We start from the raw sequence: 17,558 nt of genomic DNA on the forward strand, positions 1-17,558 counted from the left end.
CAAGTACCAAGATTTGGTTTCTTACACCATCCATCAATACAAATAAGAACAAAAATCAAAACTGGTATATTTTGGTGAATAGCTGAAAAGAAGTTTTAAGAATGATTCTCAGGAATTAGAGAAGAGTGGATTGAAGAGAGGCTGGAGTCGATAACTGAATTCCAAGAGCAGATGAGTCATTCAAAGTAGTGGCCAACAGGGGGAAAGAAGAGATGGGAGATTTCTGTACTTGGGGTATTAAAATTAATGAGGAATTTTTAAAGAAGAAAAATAAAGTGTTTGAGAGCTCATTTGCAGGACAATTAAATGAGCAATAATAAGCAAAAATGTTGCTGCAAAGAAATTCATAAACCAAGCACCAAAGTAACCACTCAATAGATTCTTTTTATTACTACAAATAATAATATAAAAGTAATAATAATTTAATAACCATCATTACCTATGGCTTGAGAATTAAAAAGTAAATTTAGGAAATTCAAATTAATAATCTTTCAGAATATTCCATGTGTTAAGATGACAAATTAATTTCAAAACTAAAAAAAGGGGATTCATAGAGTTTACTATCACAGTATTTACTCACAAATATTTTGAAGTAAACAACACAAATTTTGGATCCTAATATGAAACATATATTTCAAAGGATATGTATTAAAAAGTGAGAATATATCATTACTTTGGCACAAAATATTTTTGAATAAACACTTCAAGATAAGCATTGTTTTAGTTTTAAACTAGATAATATAAAAATCTTTCCTTAGTCTCTTTACATAAAGCAGGTAAAGCAAGGTATCTGCATCATTTGTTTTGGTTTTTTCTGAATACTAAATTAAAATTTAAAAAATGAATATGCTCCTTTTTAATGTTTATTTTGTTGAATTTATTCAGTATGTCATCATGAAAAAATATTTTGAAGATAAAATTTGAAACCAGATGTGCTCCTTAGGCAGAGTGTTCAATACAATGATTTCACATTTTGGGGATATCATTTTATGGTTATCTGTATTAGCTATGTATAAAGAATGACTGCGTAGTGTACTTTAGGTAAATTATTGGAAACATCTCATAAGAGAAGCTTTTAATCCCTTTAACATGAATGACATGCTTATAGAGTATAAACAGTAAATTTTTGCCCTATAATTACCAAAATAAGAAAATTAGGTAAATCACTTTAATTCCAAATAAAATGTTTATAAGAAAAACTAAACCAGAGATTTATAAAATCTAGAAAACAGTAAAAGGGTACCTCCAAAAGATGCCATGGCTTAAAGACATATAGATTCGAGGAAGTAAAACCATCAGGAATATTGTTAATCTGAGACACAAAATGGATCAAAAAAGTAAGGTAGGTATTTTAATTTTTTGATTCTTTCATAATTGATGCCAGAGAGGATAGTCATATGTTCTTTTAGTGCTTAAATACAGAAGCATCTCTTATAATCTGGATGACGACTGAATGAAGTATTGAGTGAATAAATGTCTTTTTTTTCCTATTGAGCCACTCTAACTTGTTAATGAGCAGGGAGTGTGAAAGTATCCTGTGGGAAGTGGTGATGATTCTCTATAAAATAATTCCTCAGCTTGAAGTTTTTTTTAATCTGGCAATACTAACATCACTTTGTTTCATAATATGTAGAGAGTAGTTAATATCTTACTAAGATTTTTAATATTTAACTCATATACAGGCAGCCTTAAATGTGTATTTCTTGTTTCTATTTTCCCTACAAAAGAGAAACTTAGTATCATTATAATAAAAAATTTATAATATATATGTAATAAAATATACTTAATACCAGTGTATTTTAAACACTAGTCTAATATTTCATATATATATGTATGTGCATACACAATGACATTGCTTCCTATCTTTAAAATAGTTAAAATTTAATGTCATAAGTCACTGTTAAATCACACTCTATAAAATGGAATGCCTTTATCACTGTATATGTATATGTAGTCTTAAAATTATTAAACAGTATATTTATGTATATACAAATTAAAAATTAGTCTATAAATATAGAAACATATGTGTATGTGTGTGTGTGTGCTCATGTATGTACTCATTTATTATTAGCCAATAAATGTGGAGTCAAATCCTGGTAGGCCTATAGAATTGGCATATTCTATTGACATTGGATAACAGAGAGGAAATAAATAACTAAAGAGAAACCAATGTCTCAAATACCCAAAAGACAAAAATCTTATTTAAAAGGAGGGGATTTATAGCCAACTGAGAAGTGATGTTATGGCCCTTTTATTTTTCATCTAACACTATGGGGAGAGGATCATGTTTTTCCGCTTTCCTGGCCCATGAGCAATTTCAATCGCTATCAGGAAGTATGTGCTTGATGATAAACAAGGATACCATTAAAAATTCAAGCAAAAGATGCATCTATATCCTTTTTCTCTTTATTTTCAGCATTCTAGTTATATGTTTGACTCTGAATTTGGCAGTATTGTCTTGAAATCAAAGGAAGTAATAGATTTTCCACTAGAGATTTTTAAGAATAAAAATATGGCAAACTCTCTGAAATAATTTAGCTATAATCCAACTTATGGGCAGAAAAATGGTGGCATTTTCCTTTCCTAATGATATATGTATAATTTGCTCATTTCCACGAGAATGACATTTCTAAATTTTGTTCTTAGAGAAAATTACCTAGGTTATTTTAAGCCTTAACTGATGTGCCTAAATTATTCCCGCTTTAAAATGCTATTCTGCGGATTTACAAAGCTCATTTATCACACAAGTTCTTAGAATGAAGGAACAGATAAAATGTAGATGTACTGATCCTGTATGTTGATTAGTCACTGTTCTATAATAACATTTCACATTTGTCTTGGTATGCCAAAGCAGAGTCTCTGAAAATTATATGTTTTGTTTTAATTCACATTCATTGATGATTCTGAATGTCTTTTACTGATGATTAATGAGACAAATTTCTGACAAAAACATATCTGCTTTGCTAACTCTAGAGCAGTTTTTGAAGTGAGACACAAAAACTCTTACTGGATGACATCAGAACCATCAAGAGGGCGCGCATCACTTCAAAAAGACATTGTAAAATTGTGAAAGGCAGGTTTTTAGAGCCAGGATTCTCTCAGCTGAGTAGTGAGTAGAGTTGGTAACAAACTATCTCATGGTACTCTTTTTTTAAAGTGTCAAATATTTTTCCAGTCATTTGACAAGAATAACTCATTTCTCAAATCTATCAGCTACGAGCAGCATTGCTAAAAGAAAGGATTCACTTGGAGTTATTGAATTCCGTATTTGTTTATGTTTCATCCTCAATCTGTTATGCTAAAGCAAAGATACATGTATTGGAAAATCATGTACATTAAAGGAAATTGTTGTGACAACAGAGTAGAAAAGTCCCACTTTCTCATGTTCATCAGCATGATTCTCAAGCTTTATTTTAAAACAGTAGCAATAAACCCCAATAAAGAAAGGTATATGGAAAAGTCAACACGTCCTTTTAAACTGTGTAACACATTTATTTCTATTGTCTTACTACTCAACATGGGAAATCGTATTCTATAAAACTTTAAATATAACATAGTATTTACAGGTGGTGGTGTTAAGAGCATGAGGGACAAAAAATTCAATATCTATTTATAGATTATCATTTATCAAATTATATGTAGCTCTATTATGACAAATTCCTGAAAGATGGGCCAGGTTTCTTAAGAATGGCTGGCAGGCATTTGTGCACATCATTTTAAAGCCTTTTCAATTTATGATAATTTAATTGAAATAAAAAAACCCAAAAAACAAAAAAACCCCAACAGTTTCTGGGGATAAGTACTCTGGAAAGACTCCAAAAGGGAAAACATAACAAAACAAAAAATATAAGTAGATAACATGTGCTTTAAGACTTCTACAAATTGTGTGAAAGAGTGTGTGCATGTGTGTGTGTCTAAGCATAAAAGTATAAATATTTTATTTGGTCACAGATAAAGAACTTACTAAAATTGAGACTGTAAAATGCAGATATAAATTACTTAATGATCTGATACATTTCAGTCATTGTTAAAAAGCCTTCATATAGTAGAATGTGTTTACATATGAAGTTTAAGGATCAGATGATTTCTAGATTTCAAAAGCAGCTAGTTTTTAAAAATTGAATAATTCTAGACTTTTAATTTTGTAATGCTAATTACATTTGCAAATACTTTTACTGGTTATGACATCTGGCAAACAAATGTTCACATGATATAGAAATTTAAGTATTTTCAAGTTAAAAATTGTAAGTGCCTATTTGCATACCTATGATACTTAAACATGTAGAGTATTTAAAATTTGGAATAAAGAATATTATATAAATGTATATTATTTCATTATAATACTTAATATTGCAAATACATCCAAAATATAAATATATATTGCTAAATTTGCAAATATTTTATATGTCTTATCTACAGATATATTTATTCAAAAAATCAATTTATAAAGTATAAATTATATAAGCTAAAGAAAACATCTGTCATTCTATCTAGATCCTTTTGATGCTAACTTCTTCATTTTTTTAAATATGTAGTTACAGATTTACTAAATAAGTAATTTAGTAATTTTGGCAAGCTTACATTGACATTTTTGTTTAAAATTTCTAACTAAAATTACTTGTAACAAATTAGAATTGAAGAACTATTAAATGTATTTCAAATTTTGCATTTTCTTAACTTATAATTTGTGTCTTTCATATTTAACCTTTTTACCACATGCAATGTAAATAATATATTGCAAATTAATATGTGCACATGTTCAAATTCATGTTTGCATTCATAATATGCTCAATAGCTTACTTTCATTAGTATTATAACATTCTTAAGTAGGTAAATTCTTTTGCTTTAAGAATTCGTATGTCAATAGAAAGTTGGATAGCCAAAATCTCACAAGGAGGAAGGAAATAAAATAATTATATGTTATCAAACATAACAGATTGTCCTTCAAAGAAACATTTTGTTTTATTTGTCTGCAGAAAATTGCAGACTGAATACTGCTTACTAAGACAAAATTTATTATATTAAAATATTTATTCAATAAATATTTTTCTCACATCTTTATGGTTGACAACTTTATTGTTCATAGCATCTAACAGTAGAGAGGTAAATAAATATATGATAAATTATAAAAAATCCTAGAGAAAGGAAAATGGAGCACTGATACATTCCTACCAATAAGCACCATTTTAAATGCCCTATATATGAGTAACTTTTACTTTTCTCAATCTGAATTGCAGACGTGGCAAATTGTTCTCACAATAATTTGTTTTAGAGAAAATCCAACATACATGGTCATAGTTTTAAAATTTTTAGAATTTTTTTCTTTAAGAAGCATGCTCTAGCAAAAAGCTTTCAACTACTTTTTGGCCCTATTCATTAAGAGATAATGTATATAATCCAATATGTACCTGATTATCACATTCTTACCTGTGTATCTTCAAGTTCTAGGAGTTCTGTGGAAATTGAAATTCAAAATTCATGTTAAATGTAAGGAATAGTAAGGGAGATGATTCTCACTTGACTTCTCAGGCTTCTCATCAAACCCCGCATGTGCCACATTGCTCGGAGTTACAGATGCTTGTGCTTTTAGTACCACACTTGCATGTCACTGCTTATTGAATGCTATTTTGGGTTCTCTGCGTGGAGCCATGAACACTGAGCCTTTTGTGCAGAATATCATAAGGGCACTCTGATGTCCATTCATGGTCTGGGGTTAAAATGCAGACAGCTCCAGTAAGTAGTATGAAGCTGATTATATTTTTTTCATTTTTCCTAAACAACAAGCAAAAAGAAAATAAAGTGCTTATTGGCTTGAGGTGATAAGGAGAGAATTCAATTTATGTAAGAGAATTCTGCAAGTGGAAAGGACATGCCCTCCTGCTTGGGGATTAGCTGATGAAACAATGATCAATTTAAAGCAGGCACAAAAGTTACTAAAAAGAGATCTTTTCCACTGTATTCCAATGCCTTCTGGCTGGTGCTTAATTCAGTCTTTCTGTTCAAGAATCTAGCAAAATACAGAAAGAGAGGGCAATGTCTAAGTTACAATCTTTTCCCTTGGTTTATTACCTAAATATACTTATTTTAATGAATTTATTATTAGATTTGGTTATAAATAATTATCATTTATTCTGAAATACATAATAAGCTCTCTGTTGTTTACTCAGGCTGTTTTTAGTTGAAAGTCATTTCTTAACCAAATCAGAGAAAGCTTAGAAAATATGACAGTGTCTAATACTATGACTGATTTCTATAAAACTTAATATTTTTAAGGTTTACATATGCAATTAATGTGAGGAGACAGCCTTAAATTTCAGGTAAATACTTGAGTCCTGCGATATCGGGACTGCATGCACCTTTTGTCATAACAAGGGAAAGATATTAGGAAAGGGATTACAACCAATGGAGTGAGAACCAAATGCATTGTGATGTCTGATTTATGCTTAGTTTATTTTTGAATTCATAAGAAACAGATTTTATTAGTTACGGTTTGCTAAATAAGTGTCAGATGTCCCTGTAACCTGGGAAAAACAAATGAAAAAAAGCTTCGCCTCATAAACTACTTTTTTTAAATCAAGGTAAACACTTAACAGGAGATGTAACCTCTTAACAAATTTTAAGGTGCATAATACAGTACTGTGAACTATAAGCACAATGCTGTACAGGAGATCTCCAGAACTTCCTCATTATGCCTAACTGAAACTTTATGAACAACTCCCCATTTCCCCTACCCCATGCCCTGTCAGCCACCACTGCACTCACTGCTTCTATAAACTTAACTAATTTGGACTCCTTATGTAACTGGCATCGTGCAGTATTTATCCTTCTATGAATGAGCTATTTCACTGCACGATGTCCTCATGTTCCAGTGTATACAAGAATGTCATATTTTATGGGATACTGTTTCCTGCCTTAATATAATATCCAGCTCCGCTTGGGACGGCAATTATACTTTCCAACCTAAGAATGCATGTTCAACATGTTTGGAGGGCTCATCTTATAGTGTAAGGGAGCAAGTGGGGGTCAGCATTTGCTAACTGATTGTTATAATGCCACCAAAAGGACAATCAGACTGTAGAAATTACACTGAGACAGGATTAAATTTCCCAAAGTATGTACAGTTTGGAACTGTATATTTTATGTAGAGAATCTTTAACAGCAACTTGTGATTTTAACAAATATAAGATCTGTTATAACCCACCTATGCAAAGTGCCCAACTAAATTTGATTTCAATATATAGGCAGGAAGTTCTTTAAATTACTTGAGGAATGTGTGTCTTCCTTGGAGGACAACTGAGTTACAGCCGGGCTGGAATCCATTAAGTCTCCACTACAACGGCCCAGCCAAGAATGGAGACTTGGGTGGACTGAAGGGCCTAGTCATCAAATAGGCTTACAGAGTATTTCTAATGCATTTTCCTCATATCAGGAAGAAAAGTACATTCAGTCTTTTCTAGGAATGTGAGGAAAAAGAAATTTTGAATAGTGAGTGGAACATGACTGACTGTGTACGGAAGAATCTCAGAATTAAGTACACCGTTCTCCTTATGAGAGTCATTCATTACACAAAGGGTTATTGGAGGTCTCTGTACCATAGAATAAACATAAGGGGCAGTGGACAGTTACTGAGACACAATGCTGTTTCATAACTACACAAAAACATTTTGGAAAACAATCATCAGCTTTCATATGCAATCTGGCTTTTATGTAGAAAATCTACAGACATGTAGATGTCTACAGACATCATCTGCCAACAGGCTTGAGGAGTAGAGCTTGAAGTTTCAGAAGCATTTAGCCAGAATTGTACTGACCTAATCTAAATAAATATTTGAATTAAAATGCCATAATTCATCAGTGCTCTGAAGAGCCATCGATTTCTTTTTTAAACCAGGTAACTAAGGAATGTAAGTCTCCTACCTGCAGACTGGAGCAGCTAATGAAGTTCAGTTCTAACAGCAGGCAGAAGACAAAAGCCAAATATTCAGATTCTGACCCATCCATCGAAGATAAACCTACTTCCCCATATAGACTATCTTGGTGCCTTCAATTATTTGGGAGGATTTTAGAACATAACTTGTTTGTAGACTGAGCTGTACTATACATCTAGATGTCCTCTGTATAACTTAAGTTCCCTGAAATATAATGATATCTTTAAAACATTTCTGCATTTCATGAAAGATTTTATGAAAGCATACATCTATGAAAAGAAAAATCCTGCTTAAATGATATGTATCTAAATTAATGAAAACTAGTCATTGAAATGAGCAGCATTTTAATACTAATGAAGTAACTTTCTTCACATCAGGTCTGCAAACTAAAAAGCTCACATCATATCAAATCCACTCAGCTTTCTGTTTTTATTTAAAAAAGTTCAATTGAAATGCAGCCATTCTTATTAATATCTAAATTTTATATATATTTTATATATAATTTTATAGATACTTTCATATATTTTTTTATATAATATCTAAAATTGTGGTTGCTTTCATGCTATAATGGTGGAGTTGAGTAGTTGCAATAGAGACTCTTGACCTAAAAAACTTAAAATATTTACTATCTAGCCAAGGAAATATTTACTATCTAGGAAAAGTTTACCAACTTCGGCCTTATATTCATGTGATGTAGTGACCTTTAGTTAATATTTATAGCATAATTTACCCAAAAGTTAAATTACATTTATTTGATCAATAGATAAATGTATGTACACACATAAATATACAAAAATCTACACAGCAGAAATAATCTTAGTTTACATTATTTTGTCTATCAGAGGGTCAGTGAATTGATACGGTTGAATAAAACATTAGTGTAAAGATAGCTTACATACTTTAAATATACACATGCAGATTAGTTTAATATATATTTTTAGATGTACAGTATTGAGGCATTTTCTTTGAGATACTATCCTCAGAATGGGTCTCTACAGTGTATTTTTCCATAAAACACATTCACTGTCTACATTTTCCAGTTTGTATCTTATAAATGCAGAAATAATTTAATATAACATGGAGATATATAGGTGCAAAATCTTTTTAAGACCACTTTTTTAAGGCTGTTTTTGGTTCACAGCAAAATTGAGCAGCAAGTACAGCTAATTCTCATATCCTTCCTGCTCCCACAAATGCACGGTCTCTCCTAGTGTCCCAGTCTCCCAGCAGAGGGGGACGTTGCTAGAATGGCCTGCACAGACACATCATGATCTTCCAAACCCGCAGCTAATGTTAAGGTTTGTTCTTGGTGTTGTACAGTCTATGGGTTCGAAGAAATGTATAATGGCCGGTACCCACTGTTGGCGTGTCATACAGAGTAGTTTTGATGCCCTGAAAACCCTCTGTGCTCTGCCTATTCGTCCCTCCTTGCTCCTCAGCCCCTTGCAGCCCACTGATCATTTTAGTCCCTAGTTTTGCCTTTCTCAGGATATCATAGAGTTGAAATCATATAGTATGCAGCCTTTTTAACTGGCTTCTTTCACATAGTAATATGGATTTAAGATTCTCCTACGTCTTTTCATGGCCAGACAGCTGATTTCTTTTCATTCCTAAAGAATATTCCACTGTCTGGATCTGCCACAGTTCATTTATTCATTCACCTATGGAAGGACATATTGGTTGCTTCCAAGTTCAAGCAATTACGAAATAAACATCTGCGTACAGTTTTTTGTGTGGACATAAATTTTCTCTATTTGTTTTTAATGATTTTTTTGTATCTATTCTAAATGTTTTTATTCATACCCTTCAACAGCATTTTAACACCTTGCTTCTAATAAACATTTTTACAAAATCCATCTTAGGTTCAATAGAAAAATAATGGCTTGTACTTTTCATACATTTTTCATGTGTTAATTTTGTAACTCTATATTTTCAATAATAATAAGCCCTGTCATAAATAGTTTTTCAAACAAACATAGCTTACCCTTTGGAGACATGTTTGCATGGTTGAGAGCAAAAGTATGCTCATGAACTAGAGAGTATTATGGCAGGTTCACAGTGGCCTGTTCTGCAGAAGAAATAGAAAGCTTCAGTTAGTCCATTTTATAGTACATATGGAATGGCTATACAACAGTATAAATTACTCAGTTTTATTTAATCTTGCATACATTTCTGCCACCTTTTAGGTGTTAGGAACTAGGCATCATGAGACATGTTGGTTGATGTCATTTTCATCATTTAAGGCATGAGGAAACTAAAACTCAGATAATGTCATGAAGTGAGGATTGTTGCAGCTGGATTTCCAGAATTGTCTATCCAATGCCAGAAATGATACAGTTCCCACTCTATCATACTGTCTTATATTTAGGAATGCAACTGAATATGCAAAATACATTCATTCAAAGAATGTTTATTGAGCGTCACCATGCATGATCTACTATGCTAGATGTAGACAAAAATAACCAAATAAAAAATCCTACTATGGCCTTTCCCTGCAAGAATCACAACACCTCTTAGTTAAAGAGACCTGCATTTTTGTATTCTGATTAAGTGCTACGACACAGGCACTACAAGAGCACAGGGTGATGTGGCCAAGTCTCACGAGGTTTTGCAGATGGAAGTGTGAAGGCAATCTGGAAAGCTTCCCTAAGCGATGGTGCTCATATTGAGCATGGCGAACTAGTGGGCCTTTTCACATAAAAAAACATAACCATTTGTGCAAACCATGACAAAGAATGTCATCTGAATGAAATGCTAAAAAAATTGGCATTCTTGGATTTTAAAAAGGTAAATGTGGAGAAATGTCAGGAGTTAAGTATGAAAATATAAGTAGTATAGAATATATATACGTGTTTGATTTAGTTCTGAATCCATTAGTCTTTTGGGGAAGGATAATTTGACTAGACCTGAATTTTAGGAAAGTAATTTTAGCAATAGTAAAATGGAGTAATGCTCAAGAGTGAAGGCAGGATATCCAACTATGAGTCTATTGTAGTAATTTTTACACAAAATGGATAAAATATAAAGGCATGGGCAAAGACAGTGGTAAAAGAGATGAAAGTGCCTTGTCAAGACAATTATTATTTAAGCCCTTCAAGATTTGCTAATTGTAGGTAACTAAGAGGATGAAGAATATTTTCCCACAGATTTCTAGACTGACCGGTTGTGAGAAGAGTGACAAAATAAATGGAATGAAGTAGGACAATTGGGGCTAATAAATTTGGAGTATGGTGAGAGAAGAAAATCAAATAGAAGAGAGAGGGAGAGAAGAAAATTGTCTTTTAGGGAAAGGATGTCATTAAATCTATAATCAATATGGGAATAACTGAAAATACACATATCACTGAATCTTCCAGTCTGGGAACATGGTATAAGTCCCCTTTTCTTGGACTTCTTTATCTCAGCAATGTTTTGTAATTTGGTTTTGTATGTGTTTTCTTAGATTTATCTATAATGATTACGCAATTCTGATATTTCTCTTAGAACCTTGCTAAATTCACTTATTAGGCATAGTAGCTTTTTTGGTAGATTTTTTAGGATTAATTTAATTAATTAAATGATTAATTTGTGAGTTAAAAGAGTTTTGCCTTTTCCTTTCAAATCTGTGAATACTTCTGTTTTCATGCCTTATTGCACTGGGCCAGAGTCTCAGTACAAGTGGAATATAAGTTGTAAGAATGGACATTCTATGCTAATGCCATATAGTGTTATTTTCATATTGTGCTTTTCATGCTCTGTTCCAGAATTTCTTTAAATTCACATGATGAAATCAAATAAAATATTAAGGCGGGGAAGATACTCTATATGATACTACAATAAATAAATAATATGTGATATAACAAAAAGCAAATGAAACTGGATCAAACAAATTAAAATTGTGAGCGGATGTTGGGTGATAATGGTGTGCCAGTGTAGGTTCATCAATTATAACAAATGTGCATGTCCGGTAGGGAATGTTGATAATGGAGGAGACTGCACGTGTGGGGGGAGTCGGCTTATGGGAAATATCTGTTTCTTCCTCCCAGTTTTGCTCTGACCTAAAACTGCTCTTAAGAAAAAGGAAGCAAACAAATCTTCAACATCGATGAAAACAAAATACTATGTTGCCAATCCTGATTAAATAAACATCCTGTATCAGAGGCTGCTGGACAGAAACAAACCTGTATCACTTAAAAGTGCTTCTGTGTGTAAGCCGTATTCTATTTAGGAATAAAAATCCTAAAAGGCCACCATTTTGTTTATTATGATAATTTTATTAAGTCATATTAAAAAATGTTGCAAGATACTAGAAAAAGATGTCACAGTTATTGTTTCTCTGGATCTATTCTAATATAATGCAAGACTTCGGGGACTTTAATTTTTACATGTCATAAAGTTTTGCATTGGGGGAAAACAGGGAAATCATTCTGCCCTTGGGCTTCTGTATTTTTTTATGTGCATTCTACCATGACATGATAAAAAAATGAGAGTTTATTAATGATTGAGACAGAAATGAAAGATGTCTTGACAACCAGAGAAGCCTATTCTGTTTTGAATTAAAATGTAAAAAGAAGGCACCATATGCTAGCATAAGACTTTTCAATACAGCAGTAGCAAATATTAATATTTATAATGCTTTTGCACTGCCCAAAGCATACTTCCTCTGCACTGATTTGTTCATTTGGCAGTTTATGTGACCAACCTTATATTTGTTTTCATGATTTATTGAGGACATAGGGAGAAACTATATGCTTATTTTACCTCACTACATTTTTAACTTCTTGCATTATTCACACCTAACATAATTTTGCAAGACTAATATAGAAAGAAACAAAAAGTGAATTATAGATTCACCTGTAAAGCACAAAAGAAACTCTACAGATATGTATGTTAACATCTAATTCTTTATTTTCTTCATGGAGGTACACTGTGTCTGTTAAAATGACTGACCCCACAGATGGATCCCCATTGGGATAATAATGGAAGCTTTCATCCAAGGTCCTATAGGATTATGCTTGGGACATCCCATAGGAGAAAAACTAAATCCTCTCACCAGTTCTGACCTGTTGATAAATGTTATAGAATTTCCAGTTTACTAGAACACAGAGGAGAGGCTCATGGGAAATAGTAGTGAAATGGATTTCAGTAGTCAGCAAATCAACTAAGTAAGTCAATGTAAAAATCCAAACACATTGAAATTACAGGTTCTATTTCATACTTGCAGCATATGGTTTTTCTTACCTTCCCCATTGTAAAGCCATGAATTTTATTTTCACTGTACAGAGAACATATAGGTATGGATCAATAATGGTTTTTCTTTGCACCAGTAGAAACATTCATGGTTAGAATGAATGGCTTTCATATTGGTGGCCACAACTTCCATGCTTAGTGGCTTATCAAATAAGTTCTTACTAACAAATTACTGTTCTCTGAGAATTGTGAAAGTTTCTATGTATACATGGTGCCTTTAGATACAACTCTACCTAAATGTATGTTTCTCCTCCTGACCAAAGCTGACATGGCTAAGGTATCCAGACATGGCTTCATGAACATGTGATCTGTGTAGTAGTCTCTGGGGCATTTCCTTCGAAAGACCCCACACTTGCTATAATGCTCTTTTCTAGGCCTCTCTGAATTCTCAATCCTCTTTGAGTAAAAGGCCCCGTATCTTTATTTTCCACTTGGCCCACAAATTATGTATCTTATCCTTATGGTATTGTATTATTTTTACTAACTGTAATTCTGGTATCTTCACTTCCTTGCTCAGAAATTCTCAGTACCACCACATTCATGTTTAGAAAATCCTAAAGTACATATAAAAATATACTGTGGAATTCAATACTACATCTGAAACTTCTACACATACCCCCTTGAAATTGCCTTATTGGGCTTCTGGAAGCTTCAATAAAAGTATCATGTTTTCCAGCACACTGTTTTTATTCATACTAATACTTGCCTGCAATGCTTTTTATTCCCATTCTGTTGTTCACATCTGCCAAATACACTCCTTTATAAAGGCCATCTTCTCCATGTCTCTTTATCTGATCCCCATGTTGAAGAGCTATCTCTTCACTCTCAATGTTCACTGCATTAGAATACCTTCTGGTAGCTGTATTTAATACAAGGCTTTTCTAAACATAGGAGGTCTTGTTTCTTCTCACACAACTCCCCAAGCAGCTCTCTCCAAGCATTATCTCAAGAATTCAGGTGCTTCTGTCTTGCACTTCTGCTTTCTAGAAAACTTAAACTTAGTAAGTTTGTAGCAGAAGAAGAGAAAATAGATGGTTTTGCAGAATATTTTTAAGTTTAAAGCCTGGAAGTGGCTTCGATCACTTTCACTCACAATTCATTGGTCAGTACTCTTGTTATTTGTTCCCAGTATAACTGAAGGACTGTTTGGGAAATGTAGCCTACCTGTTTTCTTAAGAAGAGGAAGCAGTTAACTCAGCCCACATTACTTCTGCCAAACGTGAATAGAGAGAATATATCTAATTCACTTTTTCTCTTCCATAATGTCTCAGCCAAATCTGGATTGTAGGACTTATGCCAGTATTTGTTGACTGGATGATTCAGTGTTATCTAGAGTGCTAACTTCCCTGAAGAGTCCTGAAAATCTCATCATGTATGCTTATCTAGCCAAACTCATAGCCTGAAATACAGCAACAGGACTTCAAAACAATAATTTTTATTGCTTCCACCTTAGAAAGTTTCATGAAAGAAATAGAAAAAGAGTTGAAAGGAGAAAGAAGAAACATTGTATCAGAGTTGTATTTTGCTTGCATTTGAGAAATGTAAACTAGATTTAATATGTGATAATATTCAGTTCTTTAGAAGACAAAAAAATAAGGATAGAGGAGAATAAGTAAAGCATATAGCTTTTGTGTTACTGGAATAATCTGTAGAAGATGTAAGATATGGTATAGTAATAACTTTAAACCTGGTAGGCTAAAGTAAGTACAGCATGAATGTATGCTGAACATAGGTATAAAGAGATGAAAAGATGAGTAAGATTCTATGATCATACACTAAGTGTATCTGAGATACCAGAGACCTCAATATTCATGATGTCCTCCTTATATATGAACTACATGAGTCACTCCAAATGCTTGGTGTTTTAAATCAGCCACCTATTGGTGGTATTTATTTTTTTGCTGGAATTGTCTTCTACTCAAGAAAAAAAAATAAAATATAAGCTATTTGGCATCTTCCATTAGGGCCAGGTGTGCATGTCCCTGCATCTTTCTGATGAAGAAAGTACAGAGTATATATGTTAGCCCCAGACACCTTTCAGCATTTCAATACTCAAATCTGTCTCTTAACTGCAGTGCCAGGAAGCAATCTGACATGGAACAGAAGGAGAAGGGGAGAAAGAGAACATAACTTATGGATATTGTATAAACCAGGATTACAGTAATGTGGTCCTTCTACCCCACTTGCTACCTATCCTGACCTGACCCATTTCTTTAGTTTTAGATACACTTTAAAATTAATGTAGGGAAAAGAGAACCAGGAGATTTGGAGCTCTCAAAGCATAGTTTGGGAAGTTCTGTAGAAGTGGCAAAAAATACTAAGGTCATGTGAATTTCAAGAAGTTGAGAAAGACTGAGATCTTGAGTGTCAAGTGAAAAACAAAACCGTGTGTCAAGTGTTATTAGATAAAATACATCAAAAGCATTTTTTTTTGCATTTCAAATATCTACTACTTAAAAAATATGGAACATGTCATGAATTTGCATGCCATCCTTGTGCAGGGGCCATGCTAAACTTCTCTGTATCCTTCCAGTTTTTACTATATGTGCTGCCGAAGCAAGCACTCAGAAGCATTTCTGATGTTGTCAAGAGGTATTTCCATGGCATCGTGGTGCTGACAGCCTGACTGAAGTGAGCAGAAGGATAGGAAAGAGAAATATGTCTTCCGAGGAAATCATGGAGAAATAGGGTGGCAGCCTGAAGGGACTGTGAAGCCAAAGGAGGGCGGTAACCAGCTGACATTAGTAAAAGAATAGAACAGACTGGACGCAGGGTGAGGTTCGTCATGACTTGCCATCTGCAGGTATTCGTACAATGGAAGAGTTTGTGACTGACTGCTCTGTGTGAAATCACCGACTGCCACCTTGTACTTCTGCTTTCTGGAAAACTTAAACTTAGTAAGTTTGTAGCAGAAGAAGAGAAAATAGATGGTTTTGCAGAAACCATCCATGGAGAGATGAAGGACATCCATTACATTGTAGGGCCTTCTCTTAAAAATCAGCTCTGTATGTGGGAACAGGGCTTCTGAGTTGAAGAGGAACATATCCACAAAGGCTCATTTTCTTTCCCATAATTATCATTTAACATAGTTCTGACTCAGCAGGTCTGAATTATATCGCTAAAGGAAAGGCAGATACCCGCTCCTTATAGCGGGAGATCTCTAACAAGATCACGTCCTCAGTCTTGAACTTCCCATGTTGCACAGTCACATGGAAGTTCCCTATTAATACGCAGTGCACTACGGAGGCGGGCTCTTTCCCTAACAGAGGGATGGCCGCTCTCCCTACTAGAGGGCTGTGCAGTCCGGCTGCGTCCAGCCTAAACCCACCCTCGGTTCTTCTCTAGCAAGTTCACAGGGTCATTATGTGCAAGAAACAATTGAAGTTACTCTACTCATCTTAAATATTTTTAAGACAATATGCTGAAAGACAATATTTTGTCCTTGAGCAAACATTGCTCTCCCTCATGGTTGCATTTGATTCCTGACAGCCTTCTACATATCAGCTTCTGTGCCATAACTTCAATTTAAAACTTTACATGAAATCAGTTAGGCTATGTGAACTGGTAAGTTAACATATCTGGTGACTCGTCACTCCAGACCCAAAGTAATGCCCCAAGGGGCTCTGCACTGCCCAGATGGAGGCCTTCCCCTTTTCACATTGTCTTACAGGCTTTTGTGAATCCCTCAAAGTACAAAAGTATCTTTGTTTCTCCATTTTTAATTACCACTGGAAACAACACCCACTGGGGAGAGTAGGAGATAAAAAATTCTTTTAACTACCAGTTTCTATTAATCTCTTCTGGTTCACTCAACATAGGCAGGGGGATAAATGAAATATTACTGTACAGTTCCTTTTTTTTTTTTTTGCTGCATAGAAAACACTCCAAACTCAGTGAGAGAAAACAACCTTTTTTTTTAAGAGGAAAAGACAAAAACACCTAGAGTCCCCACCACTCCAGCAACTTCCCAATTTTTTTTTTTGTTTAATTCTGGTTTCCAGCCATATGGCATTGTATTTAAAATTGCAATCCAAGTTTAAATAGAATTTTCTAACCTAATAGTATATCCTAAATATTTCTGCTATTACACAGTCTTCTTAGTGAAAAATTTAAATGGCTCTAGAGCATTTTATTAAGTTCTGTATTTTGTACCTTTAGTTCCTTAGCCTTCCCCTCAGGTCAGATTTTTGTATTATTTTCAACTGTCCATGGTCTTACATTATGCTACTTGTGCTCTTTAATATTCATTGAACCACTGTCGTGGCCCACATGCACTGTGCTGGGCAGTGGGGATAAGGAGTGTGGGACACATGGTCCTGTGAGGTTGTGAGGTGGACAGACAAGAGCAGAATGAATGGTAGGAAATAAATGCTATGAAGAAGTCACGTCAGATTGAGAGTG

The 17,558-nt window shown here is 33.7% G+C and overlaps 1 protein-coding gene and 1 non-coding gene across 9 annotated transcripts in view; both read right to left on the minus strand.

The window, feature by feature from the left end:
• Positions 1 to 5,582, minus strand: part of CDH19 (cadherin 19) — a 72,855-nt gene extending 67,273 nt beyond the window's left edge. For all 8 annotated transcript variants that reach the window (XM_073213197.1, XM_073213195.1, XM_073213194.1 and 5 more), the window contains exon 1: positions 5,428 to 5,582. The gene's annotated coding sequence lies outside the window, so the exon portion shown is untranslated. The remainder of the gene's footprint in view (positions 1 to 5,427) is intronic.
• A 10,031-nt stretch (positions 5,583 to 15,613) lies between these two features.
• LOC118969104 (U6 spliceosomal RNA) lies at positions 15,614 to 15,721 on the minus strand. Its single transcript, XR_005057002.2, has one exon. It is a non-coding gene; the product is annotated as a U6 spliceosomal RNA (small nuclear RNA).
• Between the last annotated feature and the right edge of the window lie 1,837 nt (positions 15,722 to 17,558).

This window comes from Manis javanica, chromosome 9, assembly GCF_040802235.1.
Source record: "Manis javanica isolate MJ-LG chromosome 9, MJ_LKY, whole genome shotgun sequence".
Classification (NCBI taxonomy): Eukaryota; Metazoa; Chordata; class Mammalia; order Pholidota; family Manidae; genus Manis; species Manis javanica.